The sequence below is a fragment of the Puma concolor genome, chromosome C1, assembly GCF_028749965.1.
Source record: "Puma concolor isolate L17-30 chromosome C1, mPumCon1.1.hap2, whole genome shotgun sequence".
Classification (NCBI taxonomy): Eukaryota; Metazoa; Chordata; class Mammalia; order Carnivora; family Felidae; genus Puma; species Puma concolor.
Genome location: NC_141674.1, coordinates 21,964,867 through 21,981,557, shown reverse-complemented (window position 1 = coordinate 21,981,557; position 16,691 = coordinate 21,964,867). Strand labels below are relative to the sequence as shown.

At 51.8% G+C, this 16,691-nt stretch overlaps 1 protein-coding gene across 1 annotated transcript in view; it reads right to left on the bottom strand.

The window, feature by feature from the left end:
* The window catches only part of LOC147577875 (uncharacterized), a 30,936-nt gene that overhangs the window by 12,357 nt on the left and 1,888 nt on the right, over positions 1-16,691 (bottom strand). The window lies entirely within an intron of this gene.

The window sequence follows — 16,691 nt, the reverse complement described above, 5'->3', positions numbered from 1 at the left end:
ATCCAAATGTAGGAATTATTTCATTTAAAAGTGTTTTGACAGCTTCCGAGGCCTCCTCTGGATGCATAGAGAAGCTTCAACCCAACCTGTAAAGGTGTCTATAGGAATTAGCAAATAGGTCTCAACACGGGCCATTGTGACAGTTTCTCTGGAGTTTACCTCAAGTCGTCCGGCTTCAGTCTGCAGGGCTTCAGGAAAAAGGGCAGTTTCAGTTCCCAGTGATGCCACGTCAAGAGAATGGAAGAAGACTGGACACCTCAGTTTGGAGAGTCATAGCCAGATATTCGAGGAAACCAGAATTCAGAGTCCAGCCCAGCTTTATAGGCAAACAACACTCAGTTGATCGAACATCTACTAAGGTATGTTACTGACACATAATTTCTCTAAAATCACCCTCATTTCCAAAGATGGGCAAATTAAGACGAATTTATTTTGTCCAGCTTTACCAAAGTCGGCGTAATTATTTACATAAGGGTGGCGAGAATGTGACTGGCCATATCGGGGGGTTTTTGTCTTTTATTTTGTTTTCCTCTGCTTGGCTGGAACTTTTCAGCCTCTTTTCAGCTTTGCTGGAACTTAACAGCCTCTCAAGGCCAAACAGCCAAGCCAAATACTTGCCCTCAGAGTCTGCCTGCTATGCCTATAGTTTCGGATGAAGTCCTCTCTTCTGAAGGTTCCCAAAGTATCCTGAGGTCCCCGTACCCGCTAAGAAGTGACCTTCTTTACTCGCCTGATAAGGCTACCAGCAACCCTGTAAGCAAAAGCTACCCGGCCAATTTTTCCAAAGCGTTCATTGGTGCCATCAAGTCACCCTTAGTTCCTGAGAGCTGCCTGTCATATGTGAGTCTCCGCATGTCTGTCTCAAATAGGACATTCCAGCCAAAGTCTTGGTAATCTAACATTTCCAACTGTCTTGTCAGAAGGAGAACAGGGCCTTATTAAACTTATGTAAATACTTCTGTTGCCATGAGAATATAAGAACATGCACTGAGAGTTTCTGAATTTTGGAGGGATGGAGTAGGGAGGAAAATATTTATATTTTATGTTTGTTTACAAAGGAATATTGTACCAATTTCTGTAAGTCATAGATAGCTTAAAACAAAAATTTTTTTCTTAAATCTGGAAGAGCAAACATTAGAGAACCAGCAATGTTTCAAACAAGAATCATAAAAAAATATAAATCAACACCTTTCCCTATTACATTACTTTTGGGGTGTCATCTTCCAGAAGTTGGGGGGGGCGCTTATTTTTTTCCAATTCTTCAATAATTAATTCTTTTTAGGACCTCCCAGGAGGTCCTAGCTTGGTAGTCCTTTTACACGGTGTACCAGTTTGAAGGTGGTAAACCTTTGGCCTTTTTTTTTTTAAGTTTTTTTTTTTTTAATTTATTTATTTTGAGAGAGAGAGAGGGAGGGAGAGTGAGGGAAGGGCAGAGAGAGAACCCCAAGCAGGCTCTGCACTGCTGGCATAGAACCTGATGTAGACAAATCAGAGACTCCAGCTGCCTCGTAGTGACTGGTGAGCCATCTAACCACTGGCTCTGTTTCCAGAGCTCAAGGTAAAAGTCTTGAGGAATTCGAGCAGCATCTGGGGATCGCCTCAGACGGACATACCGCAGAGCATAGCCAGTGTACCTTCTCCACAGCTGGTGGGAGATTGTATCCAGTGTTCCTCCAGGAAGCACCTTTAATCTTCCTGATAATGTTGTATCAGAAGCCACTTCAAGGGGGCGCCCGGGTGGCTCAGTCTCTTGAGCATCTGACTTCCACTCAGGTCATGATCTTGGTTGGGTTGAAGCCCTGTGTCGTGCTCCACGCTGACAGCGAGGAACCTGCTTCTGATTTTGCCTCCCTCTCTCTGCGCCCCTTCCCTGCTCGCTCACATTCTCTCTCTCTCTCAAGAATAAATAAACATTAAAATAAAAAAAAAGAAAGAATGAATGAAACCCCTTCAAGTACAGAAGTATTTGAATCTGGACCATTCAAATGACCATGGTTCTCTGCTTTCCAGCTCTTAGCATAGTAAATCACACGTTCAGACAGTAAATGGGCATGTCTCTCACTTCTAGTGTAACAACAGAAAGACCAAGTCAAATCTGGACTGCAAGGCTCTCTCCCTTTTTAAATCCTCAGAATTTGGGGCGCCTGGGTGACTGAGTCAGGTAAGCATCCAACTCTTGGTTTCGGCTTAGGTCATGATCTCACAGTTCGTGAGATCAAGGCCCACATCAGCCTCTGCCTGACAAGTGCGGAGCCTGCTTGGGATTCTCTGCTCCCTCTTTCTCTCTGCCCCACCCTCACTCGCAATCTCTCTTGAGAAAATAAATAAACTTAATTTTAAAAATTCTCAGAGGCAGTTTGTCTTTATTTATTTTTGAGGAAACTCTACACCCGACGTGGGGCTTGAACTCAAGACCCCGAGAGCCAGAGTCGCATGCTTTTCCGACCGAGCCAGCCAGGCACCCTCCAGCCAGACTTACAGCAGAATCCTGGAAGTTCTGGCAGGGAGGCTACAAACCACACCTGCCTCCACACTTTGCTGCTCCATAATCTAACAAGGCTTCATGTTGATTACCTATCTTGTCAAATTCATCTATTCCACAAATACGTTGATCGCCAAACACCAGGGCACCAGCTTCCAAAGCAACATCTCCAGAATAACTAGCTGTTCAAAGAGTTACAGTCAAACACACCGCATGGAGTAATGCCGAGTACTGCCTGTAGCACTGGGCACTTTCCCAAGCCTGGATCTCCAACAACAAGGACACATGGGTCTCTTCAAATGGGCATTCTGTTTTTGTCATCTGCATATTTTGGGCTGCCCCCAAAGGGTGCTAATGCCAAACCTGTTTAACAAGTTCATGAGCAAAAAGGACATGGCGAAGCGAGCTGACAATGAGTTTAAACAGGTTTTTAGCTTCAGTCTCTTGGATGGCAAATGCTCCATGCTGACACCCATCCTTGGAAGCCTTTGTTTTGTCTTTCGCTCTTGCTAACAAAATCTCCTCCAATGTACAAAAGGAACATGCATTTGTCATTATTTCAAGAACCTTCTTAGCATTTGAGACTTTGATCAAACAACTCACCTTCCTCAGTTCACCCAGTCCCCTCTTATTATTCTGTCCGAATGCAGTCTTCCCATTAGTTCCACAAATTGTCAGAGAGCTGTATTTGTCAAGAGTCCTCTCTATGAATCTCCTTAAAGCTGAAACACTTTTGCAAGAGCATCAGAGCCAAACAACGACCACAAATGACAAAGGACTCAACACCGACGGTGGCTAAAGATCTGGTTAGAGTTCATTATGATGCGAATGATAAGGAAATTTGGGTACTTCTGTGACACACAACACTTTAATCATTAGAATTACAAGTGATGACGTTAAACCAGGGCATATCAAAACCTTAGGAATTTCTGGAACAGTTAGAGCATTCACCCATGCAATATCACCTCTGAAGGTCGATCATCACTTATTTGACGATACTGCCCATATAATTTGACATACCAAATAAGCCTAATTAGTAAAGAAAATGAGACACTTCATTTAGAAGTTAAATTTTAGGAAATCTGTCAGAAATCTCAGAATGTTTTAAAGCACAGGACTGAATAGGATTACGGATCATTACAAAACTTAATAATCTTAATTATCTATTTAGCTACAGTGGCATTAAGAGATTCAAAGGCAAACACAGAGAGTTATATAGTTGTTAGCAAAACTTAGCTCTTTTAATATTGAGAAGATTCAACTTTAAGTAATCAAAGACCCTAGGGCAAAACACAGAAAACTTTTTCTAGGAAGATTACATTAAAAGAGAAACCTTTGTTTACAATTTATTACGAGTAGACCAATAGCTAAGAAAAATATCATTTTTTTAAAGATTTTATTTTTAAGTAATCTCTACACCCAATGTGAGCCTTGAACTCATGACTCTGAGATCAAGAGTCTCATGTCCCACTGACTGAGCCAGCCAGGTGCCCCAAAAACTATCATTTTAACAGAGAGAGAGAAAAAAAATTCCAATCTTATCCTGGTGTATTTCTGATATTAAACCTCATCCCTTCCAACAAGATGAATTTTTTAAAAATATGTTTGTTTTAAAGTAAACTCTACTTTAAGTAAACGTGGGGCTCAAACTCATGACCCTGAGATCAAGAATCTCATGCTCCACCAACTGAGCCAGCCAGGCACCTCCAACAATAAGATGAAGCTTTAAAAACTGTATGCAGTCCCTCCTTTTTCCTACCCTGTCACCCCCCATGTTGATATATGCTTACTGGGACTAGGATACACAGGGCGCTGTGTGGATCTGAGTTGTGCGTGTTGGGACGTGCTGACCAGAATCTCCACCAGGAATGAAGGGCTTTCAGCTGTGGGAACGCGGCCAGCAATCTCAGCAGTCAGACGCCATCAGGGATGGACTTGACTGAAGAAAGCTGCCTTGCCAAGGTCATGTCCTCTTCTTCGGTGGTCACATCCAATGACTATCCAATAGGAGAGTATAAAATTCCAGCTCTTTGCCCCCATTTAAGATGGTTCTGAAGGAGAATCCAACTTTTGGATCCAATTTCAGGGAATCAGCTGAAGCTTCTGCTGGTGTATCACCTCTCAACGTCTACCTGGTGCTGCTTTCTTCCTCACCTTTACCTTCCCTGGGGGCTGATCACTCCTTAATAAGCTTTATAGACTCCATAACCTTTCTCAGTCCCAACCGCAACAACATTCTTCAGAAACGCCCTTCTCACAAACCTTTTACAACTGTGCTTTTGACATTCAGATTTTGTCCTAAGTCTTCCCTCTTGAAATAACCGATCTCACTTTCCTTTTTCTTCTTGTTTTAATGTTATTTTTGAGAGAGAGAGAGAGAGAGAGAGAGAGAGAGAGAGAGAGAGATACAGAATGCAAGCAGGGGAGGGGCAGAGAGAGAGGGAGACACAGAATCCGAAGCAGGCTCCAGGCTCTGAGCCATCAGCACAGAGCCCGATGCTGGACTTGAACTCATGAACCATGAGATCATAACCTGAGCTGAAGTTGGACGCTTAACCAACTGAGCCACCCAGGCACCCCGAGTTGTTTCCCTTATTATTTCTGTAATCATGATTATATCTATTCTTAACTCTTAAAAACCTTAGTTTCTAGTGAAAAGTAGTCATTGTGAACTGTTTGTTGTTATAGTAGGTTTTCTGTAACAGGAGCAAGAAGCAGATAAACCTGTTTAGTAATTATTTACGTCTGTTTATTCGTTCTCAGTAATCATGTTTGGATTACCCCTAAGACTTTAAGGAGGCATCAAAGTTGTAAGGTTCTTTTCCCCTTTTTCTAACAAATTTGGCAATAGAGATAACCTGAACCTGCCTGACTTGCAGTAAACACAGTAGAACAGAAGTTCTGCATCTAGTGCTAACTCTAAAAAGATGTTTTCATTAAACCGACAATCCTAAATTAGCTCTAATGTCAAATATTTCCCCAAATCATGTGAACTTGAGTCTTAGAATACCCAGTTCTTACAAGCACTTGCCTTTATTTTTTTTTTAAGTTTGTTTACTTACTTTGAGAGAGAGAGAGTGCACAGGAAGGGGCAGAGAGAGAGGGAGAGAGAATCCCAGGCAGGCTCTGCACTGTCAGCACAGAGCCCAACGCAGGGCTCGAAACCACGCACGGTGAAATCGTGACCTGAGCCCAAATCAGGAGTCGGATGCTTAACTGACTGAGCCACCCAGGTGCCCCTAACAAGCACTTGCCTTTAAATCAACTAAATAGAGCTCTTTTACAAATTAATTTTAACAACACCACCCAGAGGAAGAGGAGACAGCTCACATTTACAGCATACATGGATACAAATACACAAGATCCAAATAAAAATTTAAATGCCAAATTTTCTTTTCTTTTTTCAAGTTTATTCACTTATTATTTCTGAGAGAGAGAGAGCGAGAGAGAGCACGAGCGCGCACAAGCCGGGGCAGGGCAGAAAGAGAGGGAGACACAGACTCCGAAGCAGGCTCCAGGCTCTGAGCTGTCAGCACAGGGCCCGATGAGGGGCTCAAACTCACAAACTTCGAGATCATGACCTGAGCCGAAGTCGGACGCTCAACTGACTGAGCCACCCAGGCACGCCTAAAGGCCAAATTTTCAAATATCATAGTCTATGGATCCACTCATTGGTCATTTTTCTCCAGAGTCTAACGAACACTGTGGCCAAGCAGTGCTGCAAAAGGAGACTGCCCAGTGTTGGAGAACACAGCCCAGAAGGGCTGCATTCGGGAATCAAAACTTCATTTCCCACTTCCCAACGAGAACACAGCCGGTTTTATCCAAAGATACCAACAGCCGCAGCAACGGACAAACCACATGAAGCCCAGGGTGCCTCTGCGAACGTTGGTTCCTCCCCAGAAGTCGGGACCTCACCAACTGAACCGAACGGCCTTCTAGTCAGTATTTTCTCAAGCGAAGGAGGTTAAGGGACCGAAACCCCCCTAATTACAGGCAACCAAAGGGGAGGAAGAAATAAGCTCAGGGGCCGTCACACAAGAAGTGCTCACCAAGGGATGTCTGTCCACGCCGAAACCACAAACTGTGTCCCTAGGCGCTGCAGGATGGTGGCCCCCGCATCGGGGCAGAGCCCTGGGGACAGTCCCAGGACAGAGCGTAGGTGGCTGCTTGGACTGTCACTGCACTCCCCTTGGTTCTCCTCCCAGCGGCCTCCCTGAAGGCCAAGGCAGGGGCGTCTGAGGGCAGGTGGGAAAGGTCAGGACAAAAAGTTGCAGCTGCGCTTACTTGGCCCATGAACCCAGCGATTACGGGTTTCACTTGTGCGTGGGGTGTCCTTTCAGTCTCTGTGGGAGCTGGAGGACCTGCCCGGACAGCGGGCCAGAGTCCAGGCCACTCAAGAGGGCCGGGCAGCAAATTCCCAGGGCGGTAGAGGGAGGACTTCGCTCCCTCAGCTTCAGCGAAGAGAGCACGGCGCTGCCTCCCCGCCGAGACACCCTACGACCCAACTGAGGAGCACCCCCATCCCGGGCCCCAAGTAGACTAGAGAGGCAGGGAGGAAGGCGGCCAAACACTGACAAATTCCTCCCACACATTTGCAAAAATCTTCCTCACGTCTTGAGGAGGATTCGAAGGTGAACCAGACAGGGAAGAGTCTTCAAGAGGCTAGAACCCATAAACAGCAAGATCATGACCTGAGCCAAAGTCGGATGCTTTACCGACTGAGCCACCCAGCTGCCCCGATGTAATCAAATTTAAAAATCATTCAAAGCTGTCCCTCTTCCCACCAAAGGTGCTTATTTTCCAATAGTAGAAAAAATTCACTTTCTTAAAGTTTTTTTAGTTAACTTTTATTACTGTTATCATTATTTATTTATTTTTGAGAGAGAGAGACCAAGCAGGGAAGGCGCAGAGAAGGAGAGACAGAATCCAAAGCAGGCTCCACACCATCAGCACAGAGCCCGATGTGAGGCTCCAACTCATGAACTATAAGATCATGACCCAACTGAGATCAAGACCAACTAAGCTACCCAGGTGCCCCTCAACTGTAGCTGTTTTAAAAAACAAAACTAGGGGCCTCGGTGGCTCAGTTGGTTAAGCGTCCTGACTTCGGCTCAGATCATGATCTCAGGGTTCGTGGGTTCAGGCCCCGTGTGGGGCTCTGTGCTGACAGCTCAGAGCCTGGAGCCTGCTTTGGATTCTGTTTTCCTCTGTCTGCCCCTTCCCTGCTCGTGCTCACTCGTGCTCTCTCTCAAAAATAAATAAATAAACATTAAAAGAAACAAAGAAACTAAACCTATTCTAGGTTGTGTGTGCTTTTGGCCAAAGAGAAAGGGCCACGGGCCTTCTGGGCCTGCTGGCAGTGTTCTGTTTCTTGACTGGTGGAGATTAAATGGGAGTCCATTTCCTGCAAGTTTACTGAGCTGGACATTGGTTTCCTGCCCCTTCCCAGAGGTGTATTAGATTCTCAGTGAGAGTTTCACCAAAAGGCAAGTGGAGATTTAATCAGATTGTATCAGAACCAAAATTCCTTTCTTCCTGTGATAGAACACTTATCCTTAATTCACACTTTCCAGGAACCCCTGGTGTTTCTGAGAGTCTGTCCAGAAACTCAGGGATACTGCTAAAGAAATGCAAATGAGGAACTCCCCCCAACCCCCAGGAAGCTTTTGCATTACACCTGGCATCCAATATGGAACCTGTGGGCCAATGACACAGGGAGGGAGGCACCTGCCCTGGAGGTCCCCCTGCGGCCGGCTACCTCCTTGGTCAGTCCCTAACATGAGCTGATACAGACACCACTGGTCTGGCTGCCCTCTACATCTCCAGCATCCCAAGTGGAGGGCGGAGAGGGCACTTGTGAGGGAGCTCTCTGGGCCTCTGATCCCCTTGCAGTGGTGAAATGGTCATCACACAACACCCCAGGTTTGTGGCCGGTGATATAAAGGCAAACTTCTCCAGGCCTGGGCTGGATGCCCAAGCTAGGGGCTGGGCTAGGCAAGCTTGGGGTGCGGAGGGCACAGTAGAGCCCGGGCAAGTAATCCAGGGCCAGAGTTTGGGTTTAGATCAGGCAGTCCTGGGGTCCAGCTCAGCTCTGTCACTTACCATTTTGGGTCTCTGTGCCTCAGTTTCCTGTGCTGCGGATACAGGAGCCCGCGTTTCAGCAGAGCCTGGAAGGGGCTCCCACGCCGCCGGGGAAATGTGACTCCACCTTCCACCCCCACCCCTCACCGGGTTTTGTCCCTACAGCTCTGCCACAGTTTTGTGTCGTCCCTTCCCACGCAGCGCGGCTTCCCCAGGGCCGAGTCCTTTTTTTTTTTTTTTTTCTTTTTTTTTTTTTTGAGAGAGAGAGAGAGGAAACACAAGCAGGGGAGGGGCAGAGAGAATCCCTAGCAGGCTCCGCACAGCGCAGAACCGGACCTGGGGCTCAAACCCACTAACCGTGAGATCAGGATCCGAGCCGAAGCTGACGCTTCACCAACTTACCCACCCAAGGCCGAGTTTTTCTATCGGAGGCAACCTACGGTTTGCAAGGAAGCTCATCCTTGAGGCCGGAGGCCGGAGGCCGGTGACCCGGGTTCCGGATGAGTCCCCGGGAGGACACGTGCGCCCCCAGGATCTCCCGGAGGGGAGTCGGCTCTCCGCCGGGACCTGCCCCGCTTCTCCGCCGCAAACTCGGCGTCTCTCTGCACCGGCGAGGCGGGCGGGCGCAGGTGCGGAACTTCGCCACCAGGTGGCGCCATCGCCGGCCACGGCCCTCCCCCTGCCCGCGGCGCCCGGGCTTCTCCGAGTGCGCTCCTGTCCACTAGCGCCCCGGCTCCTTTGCTGAGTGTCTGGCTGACTTCCCGCCGCGCTCCTGCCCTGGGTCTGGGTACCAAGCCCTAGAACTGCAGTCCTGGCTCCCCGAGATGGGGGAGGGCGAACTGGGGTGACTTGACACATCATCAAGCCGGGTGACCATGGGCATGTCACTCACCCCCCGCGGGCCTTCTTCCTTCGTCTTTACAGTTTACAAAGCCCTTTATTCAAGATCTGGAAGCTGGCATTGGACTTCATGGTACCGACAGAACCGGGTCCAGCCCAGGGTTGCAGTGTGGGGGTGAGAGAAATGACCATATGGTCTGAGAGCCTGAGAGTCGCTCTCTGCAGGCCCGGGGGACGGACTGGGAGATGGAGAGGGCCCCTGTGGGGCTTCTCTGGGCACAATCAAGGGGCGGGAGGTAGCTGGCCAGCATGCTGCCAACTTCTTGGCCCAAGCAAGGGACCTGCCCTGGAGGATTCTCACCTTGAATCCCGGGCTCCGGGGGGAGGGGGGAGGGGGAGGGGGGAGGGGGGAGAGGGGCAGCCTCTGCCTCCCCACCACCACGGCTGGTGGTGTGCGGCTTACTACATCAGCAATACGATTTGTCACCAAATGGAGGCGCCACATCCCCGTGGTATCTTAGTATCTTAGCAAGGACTGCTAGTTGTCTCCCAATACCATTTCCCAGACTCCCTTGGGGCTGGGTGTGGCCCACAACCTCCTTCTGAGGAATGGGAAAGGAACATTCTGGATGTGACATCCGGTGTTGTGCCTTTAAGGGGGGAGCACAGCCCCCTTTCCCAGCCCCCTTCTCCCTGGCTGGTCCCCAGACTCAGGGAGGGGGACTAGTGAGCATCTTCAACCACGGAGACCAGGTGGCTGCCGCGCCTTCCAGATGGCAGAGCAACAAGATGGAAGGAGCCTGGGTCCTTAACTCTGGGGTCTTCCTGTTGATGCTACACAGCTCATGCTCCAGCGAGAAAGCGAAGGAGAAATACATTTCTATCTTGCTTACAGTCACCTGAAGTTCTTTAATTCTCCTGTGGCAACATCAGCTAGGTCCACTGTTCTGTCACGGAGCAAACAGTCCCAGGACTAGCTACTACTGAGCTGGTGCTTCCTATACGCCAGGCGTGTTAGTCTCTACCCCGCTGTCTCTGCTGCTGTGACCGACCACTCCGATCCCTGCAGCTTACCGCACACACAGACTTTTTTTTTTTAATTTTTTTTTAACATTTACTTATTATTGAGAGAGAGAGAGACACAGAGCATGAGCAGGGGAGGGGCAGAGAGAGGGGGAGACACAGAATTCGAAGCAGGCTCCAGGCTCCGAGCTGTCAGCACAGAGCCCGACGCGGGTCTCGAACTCCCAAACCGCGAGATCATGACCTGAGCCGAAGTCGGTTGCTCAACCGAGTCACCCAGGAGCCCCATGCACAGACTTCTTGTTGGCGGTAGTGACCGGCTCCTGCCCTACTGCACTCCAAGGCACATCTCTCTCCACGTGGGGCTGTTAGCCTAACTTACAGGGGAGGGGGAAACACGGGATGTAATTTTCTCAGTTGTGAAAATATTCTGTGTTTCCTGCTGTGACCTGTCTGCTGTGAGCACTTCCAGAAGAATGAGGGGGAAGCAGATTTTCACAGGTAAAGCCCAGCTTCAGTGTTTCTCGCTGGACACCCATGTCGTGGCTAAGTCTATGGGCGGCAGGCATGTGCCCCAGTCACATTTCTGGCCAGCAGCGGTACTCTAAGCTCCTGGTAGATCACCCAGCTCCCAAGGTCCTAGTCCCACCCCCTAAGTCTGGCAGGCACTTGTAGGGACCTGTCACCCTCTCCAGGGTATCTGAGAGAATCTACATTTCTGGCCCCTGCCCCTCTGGAACGCCTGACCCTGGCTTCTCCCTCCAGCTCCAGCTGTTTGGATCAGGGAGAGCCACCTGACCCCAGCTGAGCCAATCAGAATATTCAAGAAATCGAAGAAGAACACAGAGATGAAGCAAAACATCAGAGCTAAGTTAACAGCAGTATAAAAAACAATGACAACAAACGGTTCACCGGGCACTTCTGGGCCAGTTCTGGGAGCTCTTGGCAAGAGCGAAACCCTCACAGCCCTGTGAGATAGGCAATTGGCATGTAGTCAGATGAAGAAACTGAGGCTCAGAGAGGTGAAGTGACTACCCTGAGGTTATGTGGGCATGTGTCTTTAGAAATTAACCCTTTGAGGGGTGACTGGGTGGCTCAGTTGGTTAAGTGTCCAACTCTTGGTTTCCGCTCAGGTCATGATCTCCCAGTTCGTGAGTTCAAGCCCCCCCATCTGGCTCTGCACTGATGGCGTGGAGCCTGCTTGGGATTCTCTCTCTCCCTCTTTCTCTGCCCCTCCCCTGCTCACACTCTCTCTCAAAATAAAACAAAACTTAAAAAAAAAAAAAAGAAATTAACCCCTTGAATGAGGCATTCAGTCCTCTCCTGCCCCCTCCCCTCCCCTCCCCACTGACCTTCCTGCAAATGACTCATAATTCCTTCTCTTCACCCCTCCTGCATCTGCCCATGCAGCAACTTCTGCCTGATATTCCTCCCAAGCCCTCACTCAAATGGCCCCTCTTCCAAGAAGCTTCACTATTCCTCCTCCACGGGTGCCCTGGGCCCCCAGCACGTGGACACATTCCAGAGACCACATGTGGCACCCCCTCTTCCGTGGGGATCAGCCTTACTAGGGTACGACCAGCTTCAGGTGGGAACCCCGGAGTCTATGCTGGGCCTTCTCACACGCTAGCTCGCTTCACGTTCCCAAAACTTCTTGGAGTGGGGCTCTTACAGCAGCTCCCCATTCTACAGAGCATGAAAAGGAAGGCTCAGGAAGACAGAGTGATCTTCACTGGGTCGCACAGCCAATAAGTGGCCAGGCCACAAGTCAAGCATCAGTCAGTCACGGACTCCTAAGTAGGGGCTCTTCTCGAAATCACTGCCTTCCATTCCTGCCACAGGGGTCCCAGAGGATGGGAATGGAGTAAAGCAAGGGAGCTGGGAAGGGTCAGGAGTGGGAGGGAGCTGGCTGCCTTCAGGGACAGAACCAGAGGACCTGGGAGGCAGTGGGCTGCCGCTTTTTCCCATGGCCACCAGGTGCCTTCTCTCCTTCTGCGGGCGTTAACCTTCCCTGGCCCCATACCTGCTCCTGTGTCGGCCTGGGGCTCCACATCACGCATCTCTTGTTGCCCTTGGAGAAACTATTCCAGATGCCACATTAAGAGTGTGTAAAGTCCGTCCCCAGGTGTGTATGGATTAGGCTACTCCCCTGCTTTAAACCCTCCCATGGCTCCCAGTGCCAGAGGGCTGAGCCCTGGATCTTGAGCCTGATGTTTGAGGTGCTCTGCAATCAGGCCCCGACCCCCTTCATCCCATCCCCTGCTCCTTCTCCAGCACCTGACCCCTGCCCATGCTTCCAGGCTGTGTGCATGCTGTTCCTGCAGCCTGGAATATCCTCCCCTTCTGCAGCCCGCAGGGCTCTTCTGAAACCCAGTGGGAATGCCCCCTTCCTCCTCCATGAAGTCCTCCGTGCTGCCTGGCCCCCACATGGAGTCGGCTGTTGCTTCCTCAGCTTTTGGTGGATGGTCTATTCACTCCACCCCCTGAAGCATCTGGATGGGGCCCAGGGCTGGCTCCTCTCTGGTCCCCAGAGGAGGTGCTGAAGAGATAACAATCAATAGCCTGACTTTCACATTTTATAGGAGAGGAAACTGATGAGAAAGAACCCGCTGAAGGTCAGAACTCTAGGGCCACCATATACAGTCTCCTGTGGAGTGCCGTCCTCATCACAGGCCCCTGTGCAGAGGAGACATAAGGCCAAGCTGACTTGGCCACGGTCACAGGGCTGGTGGGAGGTAGTGTAGCATTGCATGTGTGACAAGGGGTGAGAGTGTCACCTCCCTCTCAGGCTTGTCTTGCACACTTAAGGAGGTAACAGCTGTGAAGGAGCTGGTAGCCAGGGGGGGCGTGACAAGATGGTGACTTCCTACTGTCATCCCTCACCCTATGGACTCTGGCAGGAGGCTGGCTTTGCCCTGTCTCCCAGGTCTCATCTCCTTGGCCTTCCCAGTGTCGCCCAGGTTCTCTGCTCCTTCTCTTCCCTGGGCTTTGGAGAACAATGGAGACGGGGAGCTCCTTCTTCCTAAGAGCTTTGCCAGCGGCACAGAGACACCAGGGGAGAAACCCACCGCCCAGCTCAGAGCTTTGGGTGGGGAGATGGACTGAGTTTTCACAACCCAGCACGCCCTGAAGAGCCCTGGGTGGGACCCTGTAACTGTGGGGCCTGAAGCCCAGCCCTGCCATTCACTGGCTGGGTTGCCCTGGTCAAGTCACCGTGCCTCTCTGGGCATTGGTTTCTGCCCCGGTAAAATGGGGCATTGGGAGTGGGGTCTGGATTCTATTTGCCAAACATTTCTTATTGAATCTCCCACCAGTTCTTCCTGGGAAGGACCGGTTACAGAGGCAGAAGGAGGGAGTCCTGGCATGTGCCCAAAGTCACACAGTGAAAGACCAGTAGAATCAAAACTGGGTCCCAGAGTCTGCTCTCTCCTCTGCACCGGGTTCGGGATTCTTAGCTGAGGCTGTGGTCTTGCTGGGAGCCACACAGTCACTCAGCTGTGTCCTCTAAGTGCTCCTGGGGCAGCTCAGAGACAAATATGGATTTAGAAACCCCTGGGGCTCAGGCAGGAAATCCGGGGCGTCCTGGACCCAGCCAGCCTGGCTGTTCCTAAACTGGAGATGAGGGAGATTAATTCCCAGGCCCTGCTGTTCTGTGGCCCCGGGTGGGGCTGTGACATGCAGGCGATGACAGCTGTTCCCTCCCCACAGTGGCTTTCGGAGAGAACATGGAGTCTCAAGTAGGCAGGGACCTCAGGGTCCCTGTGTCTGGTTCAGAAGGAAAGGAGTCCTGGTCACACAGGAGCCAGGGCAGATCCAGGAGGGGACTGATGTCCCAATAATAAGGCCACTGGCTGCCCACACATCTGAACGTCCATCCGGCCAAGCAGGGCCCATGGACATCCCTCTGTGGAGGGGAAGAGCACTTACCGGCCCGGCTGTGTGTCTGCCAGCAGGTCTTGGCCTCTCTGAGCCAGTTTCCTCTTCTGCGAACTGGGCATATCACTGACCTTGCTGAACTCTCAAGGGAATCGAATGGGGTTATATCTAGGAAAAGAGGAGGCGCCTGGATGGCTCAGTCGGTTAAGTGTCCGACTTCAGCTCAGGTCATGATCTCACAGTGCGTGAGTTCAAGCCCCGTATTGGGCTCTGTGCTGACAGCTCGGAGCCCGGATCCTGCTTCAGATTCTGTGTCTCCCTTTCTCTCTCTGCTCCTCCCCTGCTCAAGCTCTGCCTTTCTCTCTCAAAAATAAACAAACTAGCAAATAAACAAATAAGCATTAAAAAAAATAATATCTAGGAAAAGAGGACCCCTTTTTCACCACCGCCCCAAATGATGCCAGGGAAGGTTCCTACAACTCCCAAACACTGTCTTCTGTGCCCCAAACCCCAGGGTCAGAGGAGGGATCAGCTGTTTGGTGGCATCCACTTTGTGCCAGATGCTGAACATGTGTGCTCCTAGTCTTCAAAACAACACTAGAAAGTAGTGTCCCCCCCTTTTTGTGTAGATGAGGAAACTGGGACTCAGAGAGCAGAGTCCTTTCCTGCTGTCTGGGCGGTGTGGATTAGGAGGGACCCCCGGGTGGGGGAGAAACAAGCCAGTGGAGGGCCAAGACAGACCCAGGTCTCCCCTCGGAGCTCACCACCAGGGGGACATAAGACATAGGCTCAAATCCCAAACACCGATCTCAGTTCTCCTGTGCAGTGCTGCTAAGGGGAGGCCGGGTGAGGGTGTGGAAGGCAGGGGTCTGGGAGGGGCGGGGCTGACCTACTCTGGGGTCACTCACAGAGGTGCAAAGAAGGTCTGAAGGAGAAGGAGCCAAGGGGATGATCAGAGCAGTGGGATTTCATGGCAGGAGGCAAGGCCCGGGTCACACCCCAAGGCCAGAGCACAGATGTGGGGATGGGAGAAAGTTCAGCTATGGGGGAGGGAGGGTGTGAGGGGGCAGGACCCAGTTTGTGGAGATGAGAAGGGATTTTGAACTCCATTTAGACATCACTGGGGAGCACTGAGGGTTTTAAGCAAGAGTGAGTGATTGGTTTAGATCCAGGGTAGAAAGATGGCTGGTGACCCTGCGCAGAACAGTGGCCCTGGGGCAGGGAGAAGGCAGCTAATTGGGGATCCCAAGCGGAGGGTCCACAGGACTGGAAGGATTGGGGAGAAGGCAGAGAGGAGCGAGCCTAAGGTGACTGCTGGTGGAGATGGCCTTGGGGTGAGCAGGGGGGCCCTTTACAGAAGGGGGAACAGGAGGAGTAGGAATGGGCCATGATCACCGGGAGCAGGGACATTTCTGGGGAGGTGTCTGGTTGCCTAAGGTGAGGATGGGCTTGTGGGCTCAGGCTGGAGGAGCCCCAACATGGGAGGGGGGGCGGGGGGAGGACAGAGGGTCCCCGAGGAAGAAGAGCCAGGAGGGGCAGGCAGGAAGAGCACGTGTAACCGCCAGGGCAGGTGGAGCAGCAAGGGCAAGAACGGGACACTGAGCTTTAGCCTGGAGTTGGTGTCCCCAGGAAGAGCAGCGAGGCGGGCGGGGGAATGGCGGGGACGGTGTAGGGTGGGGTGGGGACCTGAGCCGCAGGAGGGGTTGCCGGAGGGCCGGGGCGGCGGCGAGGAGCAGTCGGTGTGCGGGAATGGACTGAGTGCAGGGTCCACGGGGGTCTCGAGCAAAGGGGGTGGCCGGAGGAGGCAGGAAGGAGGCCACTGCCTCAGTGGAGCGCAAACAACAGCCCGGCGCAGGGCGCAGGGAATTCTCTTCGGAGCTCTGGCCGCAGGAGCCTTCAGTCTCACGCGGCGGCGGGAAGGCGACCCCGGCTGGCTCTCCGACCCCGTTTGACCCCAGCTTGGCCCTACCCGCTCCGCAGGAGGCCGGCATCCGCGTTTCCCCGAGGAGGCTTTGGTCGCTCCCAGGGATGCCTGTCCACGAACGCTGGGAGAGAAACTCCCAGGACGCTGATGCCACCCCCAGTCTCCTCAGTCGGGCCAGAGGGCCGGGGCCTGGGTTCGAGGCCTAGCTGTGCTGAGTGGCGCCCTGCGAGGGGGCGGGGATGGCCCAGGCCGGCGACTTCCTCGAGCTCCCCCTCCCCGCCCCGGGCGCACAGCCGGGTCTCATTACCGCCCTCCCCCTCCCCCGCGCCCCGCGGGCCGGGGGGTCTCGGCGGCCGGGGGATGGGAGGGTTATAATCAATCCCAGGCCGGAAATTCCTCCCGAGGGGCCCGGCCGGGCAGCGGGGGCCAGGGGGGGCCCGGCTCGGAGCCTGGCCGGCCGCC